This window comes from Phoenix dactylifera, unplaced genomic scaffold (assembly GCF_009389715.1).
Source record: "Phoenix dactylifera cultivar Barhee BC4 unplaced genomic scaffold, palm_55x_up_171113_PBpolish2nd_filt_p 001307F, whole genome shotgun sequence".
Classification (NCBI taxonomy): Eukaryota; Viridiplantae; Streptophyta; class Magnoliopsida; order Arecales; family Arecaceae; genus Phoenix; species Phoenix dactylifera.
The window spans coordinates 72,967-85,522 of record NW_024068639.1 but is presented as its reverse complement, the minus strand read 5'-3'; positions in this window follow the sequence as shown (position 1 = coordinate 85,522).

Sequence of the window (12,556 nt, the reverse complement as noted above, 5' to 3'; positions counted from 1 at the left end):
TCTCCACTTAGTAAACATTTCCTTCCAAGTATTACAATGTTTTATTCACTCTAAATAAGATTTTAATGTGGTAATTCTTTATGAATGACTTCCAATAAGTCACTCGGGGTCCAAATGTCCCAATGGACAATATTAAGAGCAAAATTATATGTGCACAAATAAAATTACTTTTATTGACAATAAGCAAGTAAGACGAAAACAAGAAATTAAGCATCAAATGATCCAAGTAATCCCATGCTCTCTACATGTTGTGTATACACATTTATTTGGAGTCCTTTTGTCATAGGATCTGCAATCATTAAGTCTGTACTTATATGCTCAATGGCCACTTCTTGTTTCTTTACTTTTTTTCTGACAGCTAGATACTTTATGTCAATATATTTGCTTCGGCTTCCACTTTTGTTATTCTTTGAGAAGAAAAACCGCTGTCGAGTTGTCACAGTAAATCCTCAATGGCTTTGATATTGAATTCACAACTTGAAGCCTTGTGATAAATTCCGTAACCATTTTCGCCTGTGAAATTGTTTCAAAGCACGCTATAAACTCTTCCTCCATGGTAGACGATGCAACTATTGTCTGTTTGGCGCTCTTCCATGATATAGCACCTCCAGCTAGCATAAAGACATATCTTGAAGTGGATTTTCTAGAATCTTGACATCCAGCAAAATTTGAATCTGAATATCCAACCACTTCTAGATTGTCTACATGCTTGTAAGTGAGCATGCGATTCTTGGTTCCTTGTAGATATCTCATAACCTTTTTGGCAGCCTTCCAATGATCCATTCTTAGATTACTTTGATATCTGCCTAGTATTCCCCACAGCAAATGCTATGTCAGGTCTTGTACGGACTTGTGCATGCATCAAACTGCCAGCTGCTGATGCATAAGGAATGCTTTCCATCTCTTTCTTTTCCAAGGCATTTTTTGGACATTGACTTACACTGAATTTATCACCTCTCAGTATGGGCGCTGCATTCGGTTTGCATTCATTCATTTTGAATTTCTTCAGAACTCTTTCAATGTAGGCTTTATAAGACAATCCTAATGTCTTTTGAGACCAATCTCTATGAATCTCTATGCCAATGACATAAGAAGCTTCATCCATATCCTTCATTTCAAAGTTCTTAGAAAGAAACTCTTTAGTATCATGCAACAATGCCCAATCATTGGTTGCAAGCAGGATATCGTCAACATACAGAACTGAGAAAATAAACTTGCTCCCACTAATCTTGAGGTATATGCAATTATCCACGATGGTCTCTGTAAGCCCATATGAAGTGATAACATCATGAAATTTTAAATACCACTGTCGGGATGCTTGCTTTAGTCCATATATAGACTTCTTTAACTTGCAAACCAAATGATTACCTTGATCAGAACAAAATCCTTTTGGTTGTTTCATGTATACCTCTTCTTCAAGATCTCCATTCAGAAAAGCTGTTTTCACATCCATCTGATGTAGCTCTAAATCAAAATGAGCTACTAGTGCCATGATTATTCTGAATTAGTCTTTCTTAGAAACTGGGGAGAAAGTGTTATGGTAATCAATGCCTTCTTTATGTGTAAAACTCTTAGCTACCAGTCTGGCTTTATATCTTTCAGTGTTACCATTTGAGTCTTTCTTAGTTTTGTAGACCCATTTGCGGCTTACAGCTTTATTTCCCTAAGGTAACTCAACAATATCCCAGACTTGGTTTTTAGCCATAGAGTCCATTTCTGCCTTCATGGCATCATACCAAACCTTTGAATCTTCCCTACTCATGGCTTGTGAAAATGAGATGGGATCATCCTTGGGTCCAACATCAAAGTCAGACTCCATTAGGTACACAAGGTAGTCACCAGAAATGGCAGATCTTCTTACCCTTGAAGATCTCCTCAGACCTTCAGTCTCACCCATACCAAGTGGGTGTTGAACTTCAGGCTCTATGTTGACTTGTTCCTTTTGAGGTAGAGGTGGTGGTGGTGGTTGTTCCTCCAAAAAATCAAGTTGATTTTCTTGGAAGATAACCAACTTACTTTTGTCCATGGATATAGTATCTTGATTCCGTGCTTCCTCCCACTCCATCTTTCGAGGAATGGTACTCCCACTAGTGTCAACATTTTCAATGAACTTTGCATTTCTGGCTTCAACAATTCTAGGTGTGTGTGAGGGACAATAAAATTTATAGCCCTTAGATTTTTCTGCATAGCCAATGAAATATCCACTGACTGTTCTGGGGTCCAATTTCTTTAAATGTGGGTTATATATCTTGACCTCAACTGGACAACCCCATATGTGCAAATGTCTCAAACTTGGTTTCCACCCTTTCCATAGCTCAAACGGCGTTTTGGGAACCGCTTTAGATGGAACTCTGTTTAAGACATACACTGCAGTTTTTAAGGCCTCACTCCACAAAAGCAAAGGAAGATCATTGTTTCTCAACATACTTCTTACCATATCCATGAGGGTACGGTTTCGCCTTTCAGCAACACCATTTTGGTGAGGTGATCTCGGCATAGTATATTGGGCAATGATACCCTCTTCTCTAAGAAAATCTACGAATGGACCCAGTCTTTGCCCTGACTCTGTGTATCGTCCATAATATTCACCACCCCTATCTGATCTGATAATCTTAATTTTTCTTTCTAACTGTTTCTCTACTTCCTTCTTATATGTTTTAAAAGCATCTAGTGCTTCAGCTTTATCAAACAGAAGGTAGAGATATATATAGCATGTATGGTCATCAATGAATGAGATAAAATATTTCTGACCATTTAGACAAAGGGTACTGAATGGACCACAAATGTCAGTGTGTATGATCCTAAGTACTTCATTATTCCTCTTGGCACCTTTACTGGTCTTGTTGGTTTGCTTTCCCTTTATGCAATCCACACAAGTACCAAAGTCAGAAAAGTCTAGAGCCTTGAGTACTCCATCATTAACCAACCTTTTCATTCTCTCTATGGAGATATGACCTAATCTCCGATGCCACAATGTAGAGGATGACTCATCAACAATGGTACGTTTAGTACCAACATCATGCATGTTTAGGAGACTTTGCTCATAGGCAGGATCTAAGTTCAATTTATACAAACCATTAACTAAAGTCCCAAACCCTATGGCAAAAGAATTTTTAGATAAAAGGAGTTTGAGCCAATAAAATTAAATTCATAACCAAATAGTGCCAACCTAGATACAGAGACCAAATTTCTAGAAAATGAAGGAACATAAAAAATATTTACAAGGTCCAAAACATAGCCATTTTCTAAAATAAGTCTAAAAGTCCCCACAGCCTCGACGTGCGAACACATCCCATTTCCTGAATAGATGCCTTGTTCACTTCCCATCGGCTTCCTTAGGTTGAGAAAGCCCTGCATGATATTGACAACATGAATTGTGGTTCCTGAATCAATCCACCATGTATTATGATGAGCGCTAATGAAATTAGATTCATAACACACAAGAGCATTGAGACTACCTTTTTTTTCAAGCCATTGCTTGTATTTCAGACAATCTTTCTTTTGGTGCCCCTTTTTCTTGCAGAAGAAGCATGCATCCTTATGGCCACATCGCTTGAATGACGCTTTCCCATTCTTCTTCCATTGCTTAGTATCAGCACCTTTGCCTTTCTTTCCTTGCCCCCTTTAATGAGTGACAAAATTAGCACTCTCTAGATTTTCATGCTTCAACCTCTCCTCTTCTTGCACACACATAGTCAGAAGTTCATTAACGGACCATTTTTCCTTATGTGTGTTGTATGATATTTTAAATGGTCCATATTCTGCAGGGAGAGAGTTGAGCATGAAATGAACAAGAAAAGACTCTGAAATCTCAATCTCTAGGGACTTGAGTTGGGCTGCAATGTCCCTCATCTCCATTATGTGCTCACGCACACTCCTAGATTTGGGATGTTTCATCATTGACAACTTGTTCAGAAGGGTGTTAGCCAATGCCTTGTCAGAACTAACAAATTGCTCTTCAATGGCCTTTATGTAGTCCTTTACCTTATCACACTGTGGAATAGAGCCTCTAATGCTCTTGCTAACATATGCCTTGATGAGCATTAGGCTTAAACGATTGGATCGCTCCCATCGCTCATAGCCCATCCTTTCCACAGCGGGACTTGATTCCGTGGGCACAGCTGGCTCATCCACACGGAGTGCTAAATCAAGGTCCATACACCCTAATGTCAAAAGGATTGTCTTTCCAGTCCGAAAATTTTTCACTATTCAAGGTTGGAATATGAGAGTCATTGTTCAAAAAAGAATTAGCAGCAACTGCAATAACCAAGAATAAAATTAATGCTTTGAAACAATAACTGTAATTTGAATCAACCAATGTCAAATTCAATAGCAAAATCTAAACCTTCCTATGGGTAGAGGCTGCAAAATGCATTAGATTTGCGTATAGCTTTTATAATAAGACTAATGGTTTTTTTTTTAAGTACTTTTAAAAAAAAGGAATGCTACACCTGTGGGTATTTAGTATTCCCTTTCTTAATATTTAAACCACTATCTTATTCCAATTAAATCACCCAAATGATCACCTCCCTATGGGGCCAAGTAACCACTTACTATGACTTAATTGCAATATGGATTGCCATTAGTGTAAATATCATGCAACATCTAGGTGTCATAAGATGCTGTGGCTAGTCTTAATACACAATGATGTTCATGTCCTTAATATGGCCTTATCCAATATTTCAAAAATCTTTTATGCTTATGCAGTCATTTAAAATATGTTGATGCACAATAAAACCATACATCTCAAATAATCCGAAGTGCATAGTTTATCATGGCGTGTGCAACAGAATATGAGCAAGACTATGACAATAGTCCTATAGGATATTTGTATAACCCTTTTGCACACAGTACCAAAGGCACACTAAAAATCTAGCAAAGTGAAGCCACATAAGCATGGAGATATAAAATGCACACGTCCGCAAAATAAGAGCAAATGTCAATCTCATCTACATTTATTTCTCTTAAACATAATGCAATGAATTCGGCACTTTGAACTACGCATAGCACCAACACACCAAGCAAGCAGATAAGTAATCGGTGTGTACAAATATTTATATTGCAGACTTCAAAATGAACTTAATGCTGCTATCAACACATACATGCAATAATAGTTGCCGTGAAATTCATCATGTATTGGAGTCCACATCATATTTAGCTTCTTAAAATTCAAGTGCCAATGGACTATGTGTTGATATGTGATAATGACTCTCACATATAATCTTCAGATATCATTCCAGCATAGTCAATTTCAAATTCGAAGCCTTTAATTTATTAAACATGTTGACAAGCTTATAGGCATATGGAAATTGATAAATGTCTTAGTATTGCAACATCTATCCAACTAATATTTCTAAAACAAGTCGATGTTGTATTTGAACTTTGCTTCTCTAAAGTTTTGATATCACCAGAATGTTAGCCCTCAAGGACTTCGCCTAAAACCAGATTTCTTTAACACAGCAAAATTCAAATTGAACAGATAATCATAAATAGAAGAATAGATAATCATGAATATGTGTATTTGATGCAAGCTGAAATACACCTCTCTAATACATGAATAGATAATCACGGTAAGTGCAATCAAACTCAAAATTCACGGTATTCACCGATAAATCATGACACTGGCTAATATCATAAGTTTATCTCAATTTAAAGATAGAGTTGATAACTAATTTAAAGTACTACAACTCTATCATTACATGTAAAAGAATATAGGTGTCAATAAACTTGCAAGTCATATCAAATGAAACACAGTAAACAGAGGCAAATCAGTGATAATTTTTATAAGCTAGCTCTCAGATAACAAGACCACAAATTTCTATTAGAAGGATAAACATGCTGGGCCATAATAGAAATCACAGATGCCTTTGTTTAATAGATTGCAAGAAGTAAAAATTGTTTGATTCTATCACCCCTATCCAACAATTGATAAACGCTTGCAGGTACTTTCAAATTTTATCCACCCTTTGACTAAACAACATAGCATAGAAGCAGGCTCTGATACCAATAATGAAAGAAATTTGGGAGAAATAATAACACTACATACGGAAGAAAAGATAATCACATATAATACGGACTGACCTCCAGCCATAGTTGTTTAAGCCAATTAGAGAACCAAGAGATTAGTTGGATAAAATCCCAGCAAACCTCACAACCCTCACTGTCTATATGGAGAGTAAAGGATAGAGTTTTCAGCCTAGTCTATTTCTCATAAGTATGTGACCTGATGGATAATCACAGGCAATTTTATAGACAGGCCAAGACCCATATCCACCTGAATATCTCACCCACTTTCCTTCCATCAAGGAAGTGGGAATACCCACTCAACGTTAACTAGCCCTCAACATTAACATGATCTGATTGAGTGGGTTACAAGCAGTTACGTTAAAATCTCAACTCCCAGATATGATTTTTTGAATAAAATAATACTATTACATAATTATAATAATTTAAAAACTAGATGTGGCATGTGGGCCATCTTAAGTCTCCTACATGGAGACGTATGCTTACAGTGGAGGCTCCCAATTTTTTAACCTGTGGTAGAAGTTCAAATAAGCCTTTAGTTGGTTTTGGCTTCAACTCTTAAGTATTTTTCCTTGTCTCTATTGAGCAAGTTGTAGAATCATATGAAGGATAACTGCTTCTTGTTGGGACGAGCCACTAAGATTGACAAGCCTAGGTAGGAAGGGAGATTAGAGAATCTCATAGTCAAACTAAATTGGTTTTTTGTTGAGAATTATACCGAAAGCTGGGTTGTTTTGAGTTCAGTAAGGTCTAGTATAAGGTAGTAGGTTTGTGGTTGTTCGTCATGTTCTATGTTAATGGGTGGTGTGCTTGTAGGTGTTGCCGGTGGAAATTATTTTAATATTGCCAAATTCCAAGAAAGTCACTTTGTGTATTGATTATTGGATTAAGTATAAAATTATAGATCAAGATGCTGAATTTTTGTAGAGTTTAGGTTTTGTTTGGGTTTCTAAGTCCATTTGAAGCCACTTATGCAATGATAAGCTTGTTATATCAGAGGTTCTTTTTCTTTTTTTTGGTGATCCTTTTTGCGAGATCACTTTATCTCTCTGGGAATGGTGAAAGATTTATTAACCAATGAATTGGTTTGACAGGCTTCTCTATTTAAAAAAGCTGTTATAATTGTAATTTTTACTTCTTTTTTTGACAATAAATTTGTTGGGTATTTGGTCTGATTCTTTGACTAAATATGGTTAGATACATCCTATATGCTTCGGCAGGATAAAACATTTCAAAATCATTATAATGCCGTTATAGTACAGGTTTCCTTTCAAATTGGTCCAACATATGTTAGTTTCTTTTCTTTGATTAAGTTGTGCCTGCATGTTAGGAACCACCAGTGCTTGAAGTTGTTTTCCATCTAAATTACTATAAGCTTGGATAGAATGTCATTTCCTCCTGTTTCTCCCCAAAGATATCTTATAAAACATGATCTCATAGTCACCTCACTTCCTCACTCATATGGTCCATAAGTGAGAATTTAATATTTTTATGAATGAAGTTTTGGTGAAAGTTATGCATGATTTTTATGAAATGAAGTTTGGTGAAAGTTATACCATGGGTAGTCTCTCAAAAAATCTAATCCTAAAATCCTTCCTAACCTCTCACATTAATATTCTTGGCCTTGCATGCCATATGATATTCTAACATTGCCTCATGACTTCAATCATCATTTTGAAAAGACTCGCGCTCACCTCTTGACAAATGCCTTAAGTCTCATGGATGAAACTATATGTTAAATAGGGGATCTATATGCATCGCCTGGGTGTTCAATGTGTGATGCATGCTTTTTCTTCTTACTTTACACCTCTTTAAAGGCGTGCAGATTAGATTTTTCCTTGTAAAAACATTTAATCTCTTCGATGAGGCTATAGCAGGGAGGCATAAGCATCGCAAGCTGGTTCATGTGTGACACATGTGACATGACATGCACCTTAGTCTAATCCTTTTAATAGAAGGCATGCATGTGAGAAAGTCATTCACATATCTTTTGATTTCATTGTGTTTATACTCATGTACCAAACTTTGGGTGTGGTATGATACATCATATGTCACTGTGAAAAATTTAAACTCTAAACAAATGCCAAAAACATTGGGAGATATTGAAACAAGAAGCCACCTTTGTTATATGTGCTTATGGCTTGTGCATTTTGGTTAATGAAATATGAGATATTTACAAAAGTTAAAGATGATGGCATGTTCAAACATAACACTCGTACCCTTCACCATACTTTATTTCACATAATTTTGTGCAGTAACACTACTCTTGGATAAAAAGAAAAAATGTGTGAAGCTTACACCTTATGTCTTCAGGCTTGCACATTACCCTTTCAGCAGTTTAATTGCATGAGCTTACACTTCCACCTATAAATCATTGTTCTATGCAATTACCTCTCCTTTTGTGATATCTTATTAACAAATCTTGACATGCATTTTCCTATTACTAGTAATCCAGTGAACTATTCCAGTAGGACCCTAGTCATGTCCTTAGCTTTCTCAACCTAAGGCTTCATTGTTTTTAATTAAAGAAAACTATGTACCAACCACTTCTCAGCATTCTACTTCTACCAAACAGAAACTTGATCTTGGCCAAGCTGAAAACCTTGGTTTATTAATCATGCAGGCCCAAGCCCAAAGTTAAGTCTTTTGTCATCCACACTGATGCCACCAATCCACTCCGACTCATTGTGATGCTCAAAATCTATTTGCCATGCAAGCAAAAGTAGAAAAAAATAAAAATATGCAAATCAACGTGCTTTTAGGGCTTTTTGGAATTTCCCAGAAACTCATTACCACTTGCTTCTTGACATATCCCTTTTTTTGGCCCAGCTATTCCCTTATCAATTAGTTTTCATTTTATTTTTCTTATACTCTTCCTGTATTGTTGCTTATGCAATTTAATTTCATCTAGCGAGCTGTCAAGCACAAGATTTTAAATTTCCATAGCCTAATAAAAAAAGAATAATAAAAAGAAAACAAGACTTTATATCGGGAACTTCTTGTATTTTCAGAGCACCATAATAAAGGTAAAGAGTGATGGTGAAACATAATCCCATGTTGGCATACTCTTCTCTTATAATTTAATGCTTGCTAGTTACCAACAAATTTCTTTCCCTATGCTTATTCGTTTATCCAGTTCTAGAGCTACCTTCTTTTATCTTTCTTGTGTGATTTTGCCATCTTGATGGAATGCTACATGAATCCTGTATAATATCATGTCGTATCGTATTGTTGGAAGTATGTTGGTTTGCAAGCATGAAAATGAGGTACTATCATTAATATAACATGATATCAAGTACCCCCAAAACAAAGTGAACTTCTTGCTCCTCTACTGCAGTTTTTTCATCTGTGGAAGTTCATTATTTACGCTTCTTTGTCTCATCATTTTTTTTTCTATATCCTGTGAAAGGTTGAAGAATAAGCTTCTACCATGCTTTTTATTGACAAAAATTCGATCCAAAGGACACACTATGATGTTTTGTCAGTGAGGGAGGATGCGAGCTATGATGAAATCCGAGTGGGTTACAGGGCTGCTGTCCTTAGTTCTCATCCTGATAAATTGCATGGGACACTAGATGAATCGGATCTTCGACCCAAACAAGAAGAAAATTTCCTCAATGTGCAGAAGGCATGGGAAGTTCTTTCTGATTCCAAGTCCAGAGCAAACTATGATAGGGAGCTGCAAGCTTCCAGGCAGGTTGTGGAGGTTGTGGATGATGAAGTCAAATTGGGGGACATGGCAATGGAGACTCTAGGTGATGTTCAAGAGTTCTTCCATCAGTGCAGGTGTGGTGATTATTTCTTGATTCACGTCATTGGAGCTTGGGGAGATGGGCATCTTCATTGCATGAAAATGGAGTAGAAATACAGACATCTGCTGAACTGTCACCATCCTCAGTACTTCTACCCTGTGGTTCTTGTTCGCTTAAAATCCGTCTTCTTATAGATGCGAGCCGTTGAGTTTTTTTGTGTGCTGCTTCAGTTGTTTGTGGTGTCCGCAAATGGGATCTCAAAGTTTTGGACTAGGAACGGTTCCTACTCAAATTTGACAGTTGATGTACTTATACTTTGCTTGCTATAAGTTCTTGTTGTATTTTTAAGTACCGTGGATTCAAGCTTCAAGATCCGGACCGATTCATTTGGGGAAGTGGACAGTAGTTTTGTGCGACGACCAACTTGCGACAAAGTCTAGCACTGTCAGTTCCAAAGATGTTTCTGAGCTGGCTTTTGTTAAGGCCTGTATTTATCCACCTTCTCTTCTGTTGCTTCTTGTATCCTCTTTAGGGTTTCCTCAAGAACATTAAATTAAAAATCGGTAAATGATAGAGTAAACAGATATAATTTTATTTGGGTACGCTGCAAGCCTTCTAAAGAGAGGTGTCATAATCTCTATTTTCCCTCTTATCTCTAGATGCTCTTTTGGCAAATTATGAAATATTTTCCACTTGTTCAGTGCCAAGCAATATCCGCTTTCTCTGTCTGCTGTCCATATATTCAGAAGCCAAACCTCAGCTACCAGTTCTGAACAAAAAAGCAAAAAAAGCTCAGCTGCAAAGCTCGGTTGCTTGTGCATTTGATCTGGAAAAGGAAAGGAGTGCCAACATTTTCTAACAGAAAATATCTAGATAAATGATTATGTTGTTATGCCTTTGATTACAAATAACGCAAGTTAGTGATTACAAAAAAGGCATTCATGTTGGTAAACATCCCAGGAAGATACATCAACATGTCATGATTTCATCGTTCTCATAGTAGAGTATGGGCTTGTGGTGTTACCATGGACTGTTCTCATCCCAGCAACTTTGCTTTTGCTAGTTTGGTTGCCACTCATTGCATGGTTCTGCTAAACAGGTTGCACATTAGGTACTAAGCTCTCATATTGTTTTTCATGATTTGAGTTGGTTCCTTTTTTTTTGGTGTGTGTTACCTAGCTTGGACCAGCTCTTTTATGGATTGATTTCAAGTACTCTTTGTGCTAATTATTTCCATGCAAGTTCATTTTTATGAACTAATCTATGTAAGCTCAATTGGACTTGGACAGCAGTCACCAACCTAGATTTGACTTGATTTTAGTGGCCTAAACTTTGGACTCAATCCAGTTCAACTGACAGGAAAAGCAGGTCAAGCATGAAACCACTTATTCTGTTTTTAAGGTTATACAGTGAAATGTTAATGGTAACAAAATTCTATTCTAATAATTAACTTGATCTTATTAAAAAAACAATTAACTAGATGGCTCTAGCTTTGAAAACTAGCATAGCTGCACTGATTTTGTGAAAAATCAATCAATGTTCATCTTCTGATATGTATTGTTGATGATAATTGAAAATGCTATGAAAGTCGGTATGCATGGAGCTAGAATGGCAATTTTCAATTAAAACAACTCTAGCTATATTTGGATGCAACAGGAAACAAGTGTCTCAAAATCTTCTCACCTGCTACAAACTAAAGCTATAACTGTCCAGATCCTAGGTAGGGCTGCAACATCGTTTTCCTTTTAAAGTTGAAGTTGCATGCAAAATATACCATTAAGTACATGCAATGCACATGAGAGTGGCAAGAGGAGCAACCAAATTCTTAATTTCTATTTCTTTCTTTGACCCTCTGCAATGAGACTTCTCAACACAGTATACCAATTTCCTGAGAACTGGACTCTTGTTGCCTTCCTAAGATGAGAATCTGAGATAGGAATTTCTCATGTAATTATAGGGATGGTTAAACATTATCAAAAATCAAAATAGCACAGATGATCACAGGGACACTTGCTTTACAAATGGTAAGACATTTATGCTTATACAAAACCAAGTGCATAAACTTCTATTTAAAGTAATCAGACTTCAAATGCTTTAACTCATGCAGTCAACACACACCTAAATAGATCGAGAGCAATGCAATAAAATGCATTTGAGATCTTTTGGTTGCCGTTTACTTCATCTTGAGATTCATGCTAAATTCATCATTTAGTGTGCCATGCTTTATCACTAGCGCAGATCGTCCGTTCTTCCAAATATAGTGAAAGTAGATTGGATAATGTCCATTCGGATCTATTTTTGTATTCGAAACTATCCAAATATGGATAAAAATTTAAATATAAAAAATAGATATAAATATAGATAGCCAATTGTCCGATCCATTTTCAAATATCCTTATTTAGTTTTTATATAATATCAATGAACTTTTAAAAATTATATATAACAACGTTAATATGTTATTAACTTAATTTACCATCCACTTAATAATATTTTTGATTGCCTTGTCACAAGTTTAATTATCTGATTTATATTCATATTTGTATCCATATTTTTAGTATCTAATTTGTATATGTATCTATTTAAAATAGATATAAATATAAATTTTTAGATCTAATAAATATTTATATTTATATATTTATTAAATAAAATAAATATAGATATTGATGTTTTTGGCATTTCATTGAGTTTCTAACATGAGGCAGATGCTCCTCAGAAACAACATAACGAAAACAGGTGACCCCACGAAGCGCCACGCGTTGGGTAGACGCTCCCCCTCTACT